This window comes from Cupressus sempervirens, chromosome 5 (assembly GCF_028749045.1).
Source record: "Cupressus sempervirens isolate cs-2001-9-10 chromosome 5, ASM2874904v1, whole genome shotgun sequence".
In the NCBI taxonomy this organism is placed as follows: Eukaryota; Viridiplantae; Streptophyta; class Pinopsida; order Cupressales; family Cupressaceae; genus Cupressus; species Cupressus sempervirens.
The window spans coordinates 763322168-763337408 of record NC_143122.1 but is presented as its reverse complement, the minus strand read 5'-3'; positions in this window follow the sequence as shown (position 1 = coordinate 763337408).

The window sequence follows — 15241 nt, the reverse complement described above, 5'->3', positions numbered from 1 at the left end:
TTGGAAAGAAATCTAAAAGTATGAAGCATGGAATTGTCAAAAGATCCAGCTCAAAGTGAGAAGTATTTTCATACAACACTTCAAACATAGAAGGAACTAGCTGTATTGATAGTGGAAGAGGCTAATACTAGAGCCAAATTAGTTCAAATACAAGCCACCCTAACCCCTCACATAGAGATTCTACAAAAGCAACTAGCCTATGTAGAAAATGTATTGAAGAAAGGTCCTACTCTTTCAACATTAGATAGCTTAGTTCACCTTGCAGCAGAGATAGCAATACAAATCAAATCACTAGAAGTTGTAATACAAAACTGGGATGTTGCTCTAAGAATTGTGATGGAAGTAAACAAGACCTTCTTGGCAAAATACTTAGTCAATGTATAGATCCTTTGAAATATGTGTCAAAAAGGGGAGAAATTGTAAAAAGGGGGAGATGATAAATCAAAAAGCTAGAAGGGGACTTAATCTACAAGGAGAGACATATGAAAAGGGGAGCCAAAACAAATAGGGCAGAGCAAACAAAGGAGTACAATGTAGAAAAGCACAATGTCAAAAAAAGAGTATCAACATAAGGAAAATCCACTCAAAGGAGTAAAAGGAGTAAAAATTTTGGTTATAGAAAAAGGCACATCAACTCAAGGGGAGACAAAAAAATTTCAAGTAGATAGTCCTTCACAAAATTTTGAATAGTTTTGAAGTTTGGTATATATGCCGAATTGAAATTGTATTATACTTAAGGGAGATTAGACTCATCATGCATAGTTAAGTTTTTTTGACACTCATGTCAAAGGGGGAGATTATTGATCTTAGAATGGTTTTTAAAATTGAGTGTAAACACTCTCAATCTATTTGCTAAGTTCATGCTGAGCTAGCAACATATGCCAAATATAATATATATACAAGTGCTAAGTTGAAATATATGCTGAGCTAGAAATTTAATAAGTGTTGAGTCACTCAGGTGTTGAGCAAGTAGATAGTACGAAGTGAGTATATGTGTTGAGTGAATAATAGATGTCAAGCATGTTCAAGTCCTAAGCAAGACAAAATTTTAGTAACTGTCAAGTATCACTAATCAACAAGTGTCGAGTAACACAGAACTAACATAAGAGTTTGTGGCTTTACAAACTAAGATGTAAACCATTTTTCATTTCAACTAATGGATAGATCTCGAAGCTTAAAGATAAGATTGAATCTATTTGATTCCCCATGCGATCAACATGCAACCAATGAGAAAAATGAAAGGAATTGAGCAGGAAAGTTGGATGAATCTCAATCATAGATTCATACCTAACCCTAAGTCATGAAATCTTTTTAAAGAGAGAAAAAGCTGCATATTTCATAGTTTGAGAGCGAATGCATGCAAGGAGATGATGCTAGCAAAGATTTGAAGGAAGTGAAAGGGGTGAATTAACTTTGAAGAAGGACATAATTGTAGAATCAGTTAGAAAAACAAAGGATCAAGGATACAACAATTTCATATTAGACCAAAGAGGATCTAGATGAATTGAATAGGCATATGAAATTAGCAATATCAAATTGTAAGTGTATCAGATCAAACATTCCACTGTACTCTCTAAAAATTGCTACAACAAAATGAAATCCTATGGACTGAGGTTGGTTTAATAGCCATTATAAAAATCATTTAACAGGGTGACATTCCAAGTGAGTGTTCTAAAATCCTCTTTCCAAGTGCACTTTTGATAGGGTGCTAAATCCTTTAACAAGGTAGGATCTAACAATCCTTTGTAAGCCTTTAACAGGGCAAGCCTTCCATAGGGAAAATCATGAAAATGGTCAAAACATGTAACCTTAACAAGTGAACTTTGTTGTTGTAGTAGTGAAAAATTGTAGGTTTCATCCCCACCCTAGTTTTACCTTCTCATTGGAGGGTTTCTAGGTAATCATATCTAGTGTCAAGTGCTTATGTGGATGTTTTTTCTTTATGTGTTATTTTTATATGTTTATACATGCAATGTTTTAAAGTTGAAAGTTTTATTAGTTAGAGTTTGATAGTTCTAATTCACCCCCACTCTTAGAAGTATGCATTTCCCATTTGTAATCCCAACAATAAGAACAAAGACATAATAGAATTGGATTCTCTTAATGTAGAGGCAATGAGTTATCCATGGACAATAAACACATTTGAAGTGAAGAAAAATGAAGTTAAAATAGTAAGGTTAAAGTTGTTAAATTGGATGAAGGCATCATTTTTGGCAATTGGTATTTTGAATAGTCAAAGTATGGTATCTATGTCATCAAGGAAAGGGAAACCTTGTTTAAAGATGAAAAAGATTGGTTCATATGGAGCAAAATTGAGTAGAGGTGGTTGATTTCCTCCAATTATGTTGACTTGATAAGTTTTAATTTCTTCATTAGTTTTTTGTGGTGAGTGATGATATAGCATGACCTATAATTCATCAAAAAAATTTGTACTTGCATCTCCAAATTTAATGTGTTGTTGGTCGTAGTTGACTAATTGATAATAATGTAGCCTATGGCTATAACTTCCATATCCAATTCAGAGTCCATCATAAAGCACCTTTTAACACAAAGATATAAATTGTGGGAGACATAAATTGTAGGAAAAAATAATTTATTTATTATTATTTTACTCTTGCTCATATACGCATCAAATATCTACTCACTACTACATACTACCCAACCAAAAATGATATAGGGACCTAAAGATTAGTTTTCAAAGGTAAGTGAAATGGGGGGAAGTTGACTTCGAGAATATGTTTCTCTATCTCAAACTTATAAGGAATCTTAAATAAAATATTTCACTTTTAGAAAAATGGAATGAATCAAGAACCTAGAATATAGTGACTACAAGCCAATGTAGAAGAGATCAACAAATAAGTCTAGAGTTAGTGCACCCCCACCTTGTCCAAATTATTCTAAAATATATACATACAATGGGAAGCCATACATGCAAGTAACAAGACCATATATTGAACAATCATGGAACTATTTAGCATAGCCATAAAATCAAAGTTATGAATATTATTGAGGAAATTCAAATAATTATGAAGTGATCATTCTTGGTAAGTTGGACAACAAAACTAATGGTATAAGACTTTTTATGTAGAATATACAAAATAAAATACAACAGTAAACTATAGTGGATTCAAAATTATTATAAACAAGATTCATTAGGCATTCATGTATGAAAAATAACTTAGGTTTTCTTTCTTCTAATTATTTAATGAGAATAGATTCATTAATTAAACAATGCCATGATAATCTATAGCCATGACTAGCTTATCTATATCAACAAATAGCTTAATTTGCATTATGTAAATCCTAAACCTAAACCATGACAAACCTAAACTAGACACTCATGTCAAACAATGACACTCAAAAAGTGAGTCATGAACACTCTCCAATTATTTCAAAATATCATTATCTACTATGAATGGTAACTAATAATACCTTTTTTCTTGTATGGGCATAATAGAACCATGTCTCAATTAAATTATCGACACTTACATTTAGTGTAAACAAGAAGAATATCTATAACATAGTTTCTCAATGCATTAGGCAACACCCAATAGTTTCTTGATATCTTCATGCAAACATTAGGTTACATATATTATCCATTATTCCTACAAGATGTGTCATGAAATAAATAAAACTAGTTTGAAAAGATTGTAAGTGGAATTTTCATAGAACAAATTGACAAAATAACAAAATATGATTTTCAAACACCTTCATCTTCAACAAAGATGGTGTTGGTGCATATCTATAAACTACATTTCCATCATTGTCAACCAAAAATTAGTGAAGCCCCATTTTATGCTATCACCAAAAAATCCACCTTTGACTGATGTCAAGAACTTGTAAATAAGGGCTACATCACTACCATTGACCTCAGCCTACATCATCAAAGTGCAATGCAAACACAAAAAATAAAAAAATGTAATAACTTTTTTTTACTAGTTAAATGAAAGTTGAAAAAAAAAACCAATTATTTAACAATAAAATTGCCCCTAAAATATTTAGTAAAGATATATAATAAGCAATCAAAATATAGCTAATATCCTAACCTTGCTAAAAATTTGAAACTCTACTATAAAGTGAGTACATGCCACCTCTACAATCTCCTTGTTATCACCTAGTTCATGTACATGATTTTGTTCTTGTACTACTTTTTTTTTTCAATTCTCTTAAAGGATGCATAAGTTTAGTTTTTTTCTACAACAGTATATAGATCAGTGTAGTTTTAGAGCAGTATATGGATCAATATCCAAAGTAGGTTATAGCTCCCATTGTTATATAGTCATCTAGATTTACGTAATATTTTTTTATTTCTACTTTAATTTGATGTCTAGAAATATTTGATTATGTTCCTTTCCCATTCTTGTTCTACTTTACACAATTATTATTGAGTCTATTTAGAATTTCAAAAGATCTTTAAGAAATGACCAAAGATCAAATAATATTTTGAACATTTATGTTGATCAATGGGATCTAACTACTAGATGGTTTGTATTGATTCATTATCTAGTTCTCATTGTCTTTAGAATTAGAATGTTTCTTCTTACTAGATGATATTTTACCCTGAACATATGATTATATTTCCTTTGTATAATATGGTCTAGTACTTTACTCTACATGTTTAACATTGTCAACTATTTCCTTAAATTCTAGTGTCTTCATAGGATGAATATGTCTTGCTACAGTACTTTGGCAAGGAAAAAAAACATGTCCAAACTATGCTAATTATAAATATATTATGCTACAATGCTCTTAATAAATTATGAAAGGTCTATACTTCATTCTAATTTGCTAATTTTGAATATATTACATTATAATTTTATAATTTTGGTTATTTTTTATTGTGAAGTAACGGATGATTGTATCTCCATTGTATTTGGATCCTCCAATGTTGATATTCAAAAGATCACATGTGGACTAGGCCATCGCATTGGGTATTTAAGGACTTAATCATGAGATATTACATGTCTAAGGGATGATTTTAATGTTTTTTTCTTTTTTTTGTTATTTTCAGCATTGGGAGCCTAGGAAAAGATGGAGAAGAAGCAATAGTGAAAAAATTGATGTTCATAACTTTTTGTTTACTGGAACCAAAAATGGAGCAAGAATCAAGACTTGGCATGTTTCTTAAATTTAAAACATTAAATATTATATTTATTTTACCTATCATGATTTGAATAGCTTAAACTTCACACACTAAATCTTAATTCCTAAACTAAAATTGTTAAATAGTGAAAATTGACTTATCGTTCTTAAACTTATTTTTTCACCATCATAATCCTTAGCAATATTGCATTTATCTATATTTCTTGAACACATCTCTTAGTTATACAAGAGAAATAATATCTTAGTGTATTTAAACTATTACATGGAGTCAATTAAAGATTAGATTATATTTTCTTAATGTATGAGTTGACTGAGATTTATGATCTTTGTGAGCTGAGTGAAGAAAGAGGAAGGAAACTAGAGGTATTAATAAGGTAGTAGGTAGAGGAAGAAGTTGAATAGAAATTAGACATTAAAGACAATAAAGATGTTTAGGAACCTATTAAGGTAGAGGATCAAGCAGATGAAAAAGGAATTGTCACTAAGATAGACCAAATAATAGATCCAAGGGGAGAACAAATATCTAAAATAGAGGATTGTAATGGTGAAGGGGACACACAAGGAGAGTTAGAACATGATGAGGCAGTAAATTCCCTGTAGTGTGAAGGAACCATTCAGTAGACAATCAACATTGTGATTGTAAATGTTGATGACAATAGTAAAGGGAAAGGCCATTTGTAGATTGGATTAGTGAAAGAGGTAGACAAGACCTCAACCTATGCATAGAGAATAGGGACATGACCCTTGGAGAGGCTAAATTTTTATCTATTATTTTTAAGAAATATTGGAATCGCATAGAATGCAATCAAAGGAATGAAATATCAAAAGAGGTTCATGATGAAAAGAAGATGGTGATTGGTCAGTGCAAGACCATAGACGATATAGAATTAGAGTCTCTTAATATAGAGGCAATGAGTTATATATTGATTAACTATCCTTCTATGCTCCCATATGAAATAATCTTGTGAAATCTAGAACTTGGTGTAGTTATCTCATTACTCAAAGCTTCAAAAGAGGGGAGCTATTCAAAATTAATCCCCAAATCATTACCTAATACCCAACCTATATAATATAATATACTTATTTATTACATTATGATTTACAAAGGATCCCAATGATCATATGAAGACAAACGTTAATCTAGTCATTATCTAATGAAAAAATGAATGCTAAAGAGCCAAGCCAAAAATGGGCATAAAAGTCACCCTCATTGATTTTTATCTAGAATTCAAATTGTAACCATGACACTAAAAAAAGTCATTTGATGTAAACACAAAATAGACCCCTAGGTTGAATACAATATCTCCATTAAATTGAAACATGTAAGATCATAGAGAAGCCATGATTTACTATGAAGCCCTTTGAAGATAGCAATTACCAAGGTAGGCACATTCAAAAAAGGCATAGCTAGAATACTTAAAATTGCAAGAAAGAATTATTTCTTGCAAGTATATTTTCCTCTACAATATCATATTTATAATTAAAAGAGTTTCCTTATTTAGTGTCAATTTGTTTTTCACTAATATAATGAGATGTCATCACTAGAAGATACCATGGATAGTGATTAAGTATATTTATAGTCAGTATGAAAAGAGAATATTTTCTTATGGCTCTGAAAAATGAGTGCTAACAAAATCTTATTCTTGAAAAGTCATTCTATTTTTCTAGTGCATCGACAAGGCACAACTTGGTCTCTTTTGGTATAAGACAAAGATCATTTTTTATCTTATTAAAACTACGGTTCCAATTAAAATGACTTTTCCTATTTTCTTAGAAGATCATTCATATCATTAAATATATTTTTAATCTATGCTTTCAATTATATCTAATATTCATCATCAGAATGAGGAATTCTATTTTTTAAGCGCATTGACAAGGCACAACTTGGTCTCTTTTAGTATAAGACAAAGATCATTTTTTATCTTATTAAAACTATGGTTCCAATTAAAATGACTTTTCCTATTTTCTTAGAAGATCAATCATATCATTAAATATATTTTTAATCTATGCTTTGAATTATATCTAATATTCGTCATCAGAATGAGGAAATATTGAGTATAGAATTATGGATATGAACGTCACTATTTAGTAATCATTATTTTCTCATTTTAATGATAATTCACTAGGAATTAGTTTAAACATATGGGTTATAAATATATATACAGTTCAATCCATAAAACCCACATTGAAATTCAACATCTTTTCTAAAAAAATGTTTGAATGAAATTTTACTTTTCCATGTTTAAGGAAGAAGCACCTAATACAGTAAGATAATTGAAAACCAAAAGTTTAACAACTCCATCCTATGAATGAGTACTAAAAGGTTTAAAGTTACCAAGAGAAGGGCAGGACAATGTTGAGTGTCTATGATGATTTTCAACTCTCACATTCACTAAGTTGAGTTGCAGTTCAATCATTTTAAGACTTATTTTCTAGTATTTTTAGTTCCTTGTTCCTATTTGTTTTCACCAATTCTTAATAGACTAACCTATTTTCACTTTCAAAGAGTTTAATATGTTTGAAATATATAGAAGCTTAGTTGTTGGAGTTCATTCATTTCAAGGGATATTAGTCTAAGAGTTAAATTAGTAATCATAAGATGGACCAAGTTAATGAATGGAGTTAGACTAGTTTTCTTGAATGATCTTATAGACCTCAAAAAAATTGACCATATATTTAGATAAAAAACTTCCTTCACAAGTTCCTTTTAGGGTTCATAGTCTGTTCAACCCAACTAAATAGAGAAACACTCACACAGTTCACAAAAATATTGATGATATATTTAGATAACAAACTTCCTTCACAAGTGTCCTATGGGGCTCACAGTCTAGTCAACTCACCTCAATGAAGAAACACTCACACAATTTTGTTAGCATTTTTGCCACAAAAATTTCTATAATTAGAATAAAGAAAGGATTGTGCAAGAGAAGCTCATGAATACTGGAAACTACTGGAAACAAAATTTGGATATTGGATAAACAAGAGAAAGTGAAAGAAATACCTCCACCTACATTCTCAATGATGAATTCCAATTCTTCAATAGCTAACATTTCTTTGATCCTCACTATAAGGTAGATAAATGATAAACTCCCTAGCTAGGCCTATCATTCAGTAGGAGATTCCTTCAAAACCTCACCTTTAATAGCTCATGTTGAGTGCAATGAAATAAAAAATAAAATCACCATGAAATAGATCCTGAGAAAATTAACTAGCCATAAAATACCTCCTTGTGTGAAGAAAATAAAACTAGAATTTATGGTTCTAAGCATAAATCTAGGGTAGAAATCAAAGATTTGTTTACAAAATCTTAGGGTAGGTACTAGTATGGATGTTCCAGAACCCTAATGATGGATGCATGAATGGATCTCAACTACAAGGCTTAATGAGGTACCATGGACAAACATATAGTCTTTTATAATAGGAGAAAAGTAGAAAACCACATGGGTCAAGAACCCCATCCAAAAGAGAGAAAATTAAATAGCTACACTAGTGAGAGAAGGATAGGAGTCAATGTAGAGCTCCATTAGTTTATTTTTTATAAAATGTCCCAATCACTAAATAACAAAAAAACATAGAGATAACACAAAATTGAGAGAAAAAATCATAGATCAACAATTCATTAATATGTTGTTACAATCGATACAAGCAGAGTGTTAGGATTATGATTAGTCTCCTAATGATATACATTTGTGTTTTAAGTTGTAAATGTTGCAATATACTCTAAACCAATCCAAATATAAAGTAGATATGTGACTATGATAGCCCAAACTCTTGGTAACAACATGTATGATTGAGATCTTGATGTAGTTTGAATATGACAATGAGTATTAGTGGTTGGCAATCTAAACTAATCAGATATATTGAATGAAATTTTACCACCAAAAAAAAATGATGTAAAATATAAGAAATAATAAATCACAATTTTCTTTTTTGATTATGAACCCAATTTGGTCAAAATTTCAAACAACTCAAGCATAAAAACCAAAAAAAGGTATTGAACAACTCTCCGTCAGAGTTGGTCAAAAATTTATGTTAAAATTTGACCTATAATGCAATAGTGATATTGTAACCTTCAACTCTAAGTGGGATCAAAATCCCTTAGAAGAATACAACTCCCCTTGCCCATACTTTGACAACATCAGCATGGTACAATACTATGTAGGGAAAGAGTTTGTACATGAAGATGCATTGGAGGATAACTAGATGAACATTGTAGATGAATATGATGTCTCTATAAGGGAGTATTGTAGGATGACTCTATATTTAGTAGACAAGGTGTTGAAGATAAATATCCCTCTTAAGGCTATGGAAAAGGACATAGAAGATGCTAATTATCTATTATATGGTAGGGATAAAATTTATGACTAAAAAATAGAGAAGGATGAAAATGTCAATATAAATCATTGGGATAGGCACATAATTGAGTTAACAAAGGAATGGATCAAAAATCCATTCAAACTAGATCTAGTTCCATGGGCCATACCTCTATAAGCTACAACATGACCAATTAAAGGTAAAGGTGTTAAAGTTATAGTACCAACCTTCCCTACTCAATCCCTAATAAGGCTGGAAATGGTACACCAACATGATTGATAGATTGAGTACTTTAAAGATGATAGGGGAACAAAAAGGAAGAGAATATCCTCTAAGGAAATGGACAAAACAACTCAAGCTTGAGAGAAGAAAGAACATATACAACCTCAACAAGATGAGCCTCAAGTTGAGCTTACACAAGAGCTAGCCTAGGAACCACAAGCACCTCCATAGCCAAGATAGCTAGATGAAGAACAACTCAAAGAGAAGAGGGTACCACTAGTAGAAATTGAAGAGTAAGAAGCCCTCCCTCTAATCCAAAGAAGGAAATAATTGAATCAACTATGGAAAGAACATGGAAAAGGAGACTAAAGAAGTAAAAAAATACTCTATCGCTACAAAAGCCTAAGACCATCTTGAAAGAAGAGGATGAAGAACAAGGGGAGAAAATTGAATTTCTCCCCTTAAGCCAAAGGATCCACTTAGCTAGGACCATAGAGGAAGAGAGGAGAAGAAGCTCTGTAGTGATATTTCCATCCACTCCCAAGGATCCTATCTAGGTATCAACATTAGAAAAAGAGAAATGAAAATGGATAGATTATATGGAAGGTCAAGAAATTGATGTCTACAAGCTCTCTGACTTTGACTTCATGCCAGTAGACACTAAGATGGTGGGAGATAAAAGAGTAGATACTCCCATGAGTGAAATATTAGGAGAGGAATGAAATAAATTGTCTCCTCTACCTTGAGGACCTTTGGGAATTCCACCACCATCATCTTAGGATTTGGCATTTTTGGATAAAGGTTCAATGACTCCACTTCCCAAGCTTACACAAGAACAATAAATTGAGGAAGGTGATCCACATTATTTTCATTCCAATGAAGTATCTAAGGAAGGCCAAATACTTGAAGATCCTCAAAAAACTCCTAAAGGTATAGATGTTAGGACCTTAGCTCATCTAGACATAGAGACTCAAATTGAAGATGTTTCTCAAAAGGAGAACACTCTAGAGAGGACTGACAAGGGAAAGGAGCCTATAGTAGGACCAACCTCATTAGCCAAGTACATGTCTCCCATGAGCACCATAGTAACATGGCCAAAGGGGGAGGTTATGTTTTTCCAAAGGAGGTAGTTTGACCTAACAGGAGAGTATGGAATGAAGGAAGTAGTAAGAGCAATCAGGAAGCCTGAACCACCTACATGTGATGCATAAACACTAACCTTCATAATGAATAAATAAGATCAAGATTTTCTTACACATATAGCCACTCCTCCTCTACATGATGACACCAAACAACTGGCTCCTAAAGACTACCAAATCAAGGAGGTCATGTTTGGAATACCCATGGGAAACACTACCCAAGTGATGATCACAACGTGTATGAAAGAGGTGTTTAGGAAAATGGACTAAGACAATTCCAAGTTGAAAGCACTACAGAAGCAAAATGAGCTATTAAGAGGTTACTTAAATGAAGTAGTGGACCCAATTGAACTAGAAAATCTAGAAATTACTCTTATGGTGATATCAAAGAGAAGAGGAACATGGGAAACATAACTAGATCCATTTTTGGAAGCATGTCAGCAATGGTGTGACAATTTTGAGGAGAAAAGTGTACAGATAATATGGGTAATTTGAACTTGTTGCACCACATCTAGTTTAGTGTGGACAAGTTGGTTTCCATAGTGAACCAAGATTTTGGGCTAATGGATGGAGTACATACCTAGGCTAAAGACCTTCAAACAATGAAATCAATAAAGGGTCAAAGGTATCATATGCTAATGGAAGTATATATTGTTGAGGAACTAGCGAGAGAGAGAGAGAGAGAGAGAGAGAGAGAGAGAGAGAGAGAGAGAGAGAGAGAGAGAGAGAGATGGTCATTGATTATCTTGCATTAAATGCATGTTAAATCTTGATTAAATGAAATTTCTTCCAATTTAAGATGGTACAACTAGGGATGTTAAAGAGGAAATTCTTTAAAACCCCCTTTTTTATTGTGTCAACATCAAAATTTGCATCTTGGTTGAATTTTAGTATATATATAAATTGTGATAAAATATTCTAAGAATGTATGTGGCTAGATCATCAAATGGAATATCCCATAAAGTTATTGTGTAGTCCTCTATTTTAAGATGAATTGCTTATCTATAAGGGCAATATACAAATGTAGCTTTGCACTTTGCACAAATCCATGTGTCGTCAAAATTTTGTTTGACCCTTGGTTTATATTGTTTACCATTTGATAGATAGGATAAAGTGGAGAGTAAAATAAATTTTATTTTATTACTTGTATTATTATTTTTACAATGTGTTGAAAAGGTTAGGTTGCATGCAAATTTTTACCTTCAATTTCAGCATTTTATTTTCCTTTTGATTTGTAGGGGTACATCTATAGCTTGTTTAATTAATGATCTAACATTATTTTCATTCATTTCAAACTATGATTTTAGTTTTAGTGCCTCCTCTTTTTTGAAACTATAAAGAGATGGGTTCATTAATTATTTCTTAACGCCTTTCTATTTCCCTTTGTATCATTTTCTATTTTGATTGCAAGAACAACCAAATTGTGTAAATGGTACATTTCTTCATATCATATACCTTTATTTCTACATGTTTGGACCCCATAGAGTAATACATATCTATTATCTTGATATTTTATCTATTTTGATCTTATCTTGTTTATAGTAGAAGAATACATATCTATTATCTTGATATTTTTCTAAGAACTTCTACCCCATCAACCCTCCTTATTGTGAAGTTTGGATCTATACAATTTATATTTCCAATAATATCAACAAGGTAGTTATTGGTCATGTGCATAATTTAAAGAAGAGGTTGTGATGGAAATATGATGCTTTATAATTTCAAGGTCACCATCCAAGAGGAAAACTTGTGAATCATATTGCAAACAAATTTCAAGTTGTTTATTAAGTTTTTTGTACAATCTATCTATTATCATAAAAATGTTAGACCTAATATTGTATATATAGATCCTATCTAAATATTCATGCAATGAAGATGTACAATTTTGTTGAACCAACTGATACATTTTCAAATTTCTCACAATCAATTTACTATCAAATACAAAGATATTTAATTGCCCATTTTGTATTTGAGCTAGTATATTTATCTTTTAGTATAATTCGCTCAGTTACAAGGCATTGTGTTTGGAATGGTTTCAAGCTTCTTATAACAACTATATAAGATGTAATGTGAATTAGGGAAGTAAACCCCTAAGTTCATCATAAACCCCGCTTGCACAACTCAAAGAAGGAGACAAGGAAATTGACTCTTTCAATCCCAAATCTTGGGTAACTAGATCTAGGAAGATTAATGCCAACCAAGTGATAAAGGAACACTAATGAAAACACATATTGAATGGTTATAGGATTGGATAAAGGATACAAATATCCTTAAAACCCTAATTTAGAAAGATCTACAAAGAGAATCTAAGTAGATTTACAATGTAGAACTAAGAAATGGTAAAGTGTATTAAAATGAAAGATGAAAAAAAGATATACCTTGTGAAAAATCTGATAAATGGGTTGTCAAAATACCTTTAAAAGGGCCAATTTTGAATCATCCTAGACTAAAATCTACACTATGAATAAAACCAAAAAATCATTTGACATGAAAGTAAGAGTGGCTTTCTCAATTAGGGGTGAAATTCAACACTAATGGAATCTTCAAGGGCAAAAATCTAGGGATGAAATTGGTAATGAGGGGTGAAATTCACCCCTGAGGACAGTGTTCAATGATGATTCTAACTTATAGATATGTTAAAAGCCAAAAATGATATCTTGATCTCCAACCCATTCACCAATATGAGATCTAAAAAAAAAGGATTTGCTTGTTGGTTATTTTTTGGGGGGGGGGAGTTTGCCTCAATCAAACCCCAATTTAGGAATTAACCTTGAATTGAAATAACATGTATAAATTCACTTTATAATAGTAGGATATCTCAAATCACATATAGCATACTTATTTCACCAATTGATTTGGATCAAGAAGATGATGATGAATTGATGTGGAACATGCAACAAATGAACTTGAATAGATTGAAGATCTTGAAGATAGCTCCCACAATTTCTTGAATGCTTGATTTCTTGAATGACTCGAGTTTGACTCAAAAATCACACAGTTAAATCCTGATATTCACATCACAATTTGACTAGCTGTGGAAATCATCCTACTTATCAATTGATGAGCTTAAGGGGCTTTCTAATGAATGGTTCATAAGGCACAACACTTGGTGAAGGTTTTGCAAATGGGGTTGCAAGCTTTGGGTTTAACTGTGGAGGAAACTCCGTAGTTAAGCGCGCTCAGGCTAGAGTAGTACTGGGATGGGTGACCTCCCGGGAAGTCTCGGTGCTTCACCCCTGTGAGCATCACCTAGATCCAATGAGTGCTAAGTGTTCCATTTATTCTCATGAGAGATGGATTCATGTTGAATCACTACTCATGAAACATGGGTCATCGAGTTTGACTCAAAAATCACACAGTTAAATCCTGATATTCACATCACAATTTGACTAGCTGTGGAAATCATCCTACTTATCAATTGATGAGCTTAAGGGGCTTTCTAATGAATGGTTCATAAGGCACAACACTTGGTGAAGGTTTTGCAAATGGGGTTGCAAGCTTTGGGTTTAACTATGGAGGAAACTCCGTAGTTAAGCGCGCTCAGGCTGGAGTAGTACTGGGATGGGTGACCTCCCGAGAAGTCCCGGTGCTTCACCCCTGTGAGTATCACCTAGATCCAATGAGTGCTAAGTGTTCCATTTATTCTCATGAGAGATGGATTCATGTTGAATCACTACTCATGAAACATGGGTCATCGAGTTTGACTCAAAAATCACACAGTTAAATCCTGATATTCACATCACAATTCTTTAAGGCTTCAAGGCTTCAGTGCTTGATCTTGTGAATGCATGATGTGAAAATGAAATGAGAAGATTCCCTTTTATAAAGAACTCAAAGTGGTCAATGCCTTTAACTTCAAAATGAGGTAAGCCCCATCTTAAGATGGAGCTTCAAATGAGATTCCTTAGGGGAGTAAATTAATGATTATTAATTTTATTTAATAAAAGGTCAACCCTACATTATAAAATAAGACAAGACATGTAACATTAATTTATAGATAAGATAAAATATTATCGAAGAAAGGACCAATTTTAAATATTAATTTAAATTAATTAATAAATAAGGACAAAACATTTAAGAAAAAAAAGGCGTAAATCATTTATTTTAATTCTAGATTATTAAAGATTCAATGAGATCAAATAAATTATTTAAATAGAGGAAAAATGGAAGATAAATGTAATTTAAAAAAATAGAATTTCATTAAATGGGCACTAAACCTTCATTAAATTGGCATACTTCCAATTTAAGATGGTACATTTAGCCCCCACTTTAGTTAGAGTATGGAATTGATCCAAATTCTTGGTAAAGTAGAGAACAAGACATGAGATAATCTTATTAAGATCAAGGAAACCAAGAATTACCCAAGTCCCCAAGGGACTAAGCCCTTGATTACTCAAAGATTATAATTAGAGATAAATTATTATCTAAAAAGAAGTACGGAGAGAAGGGGATTTATTATCTCA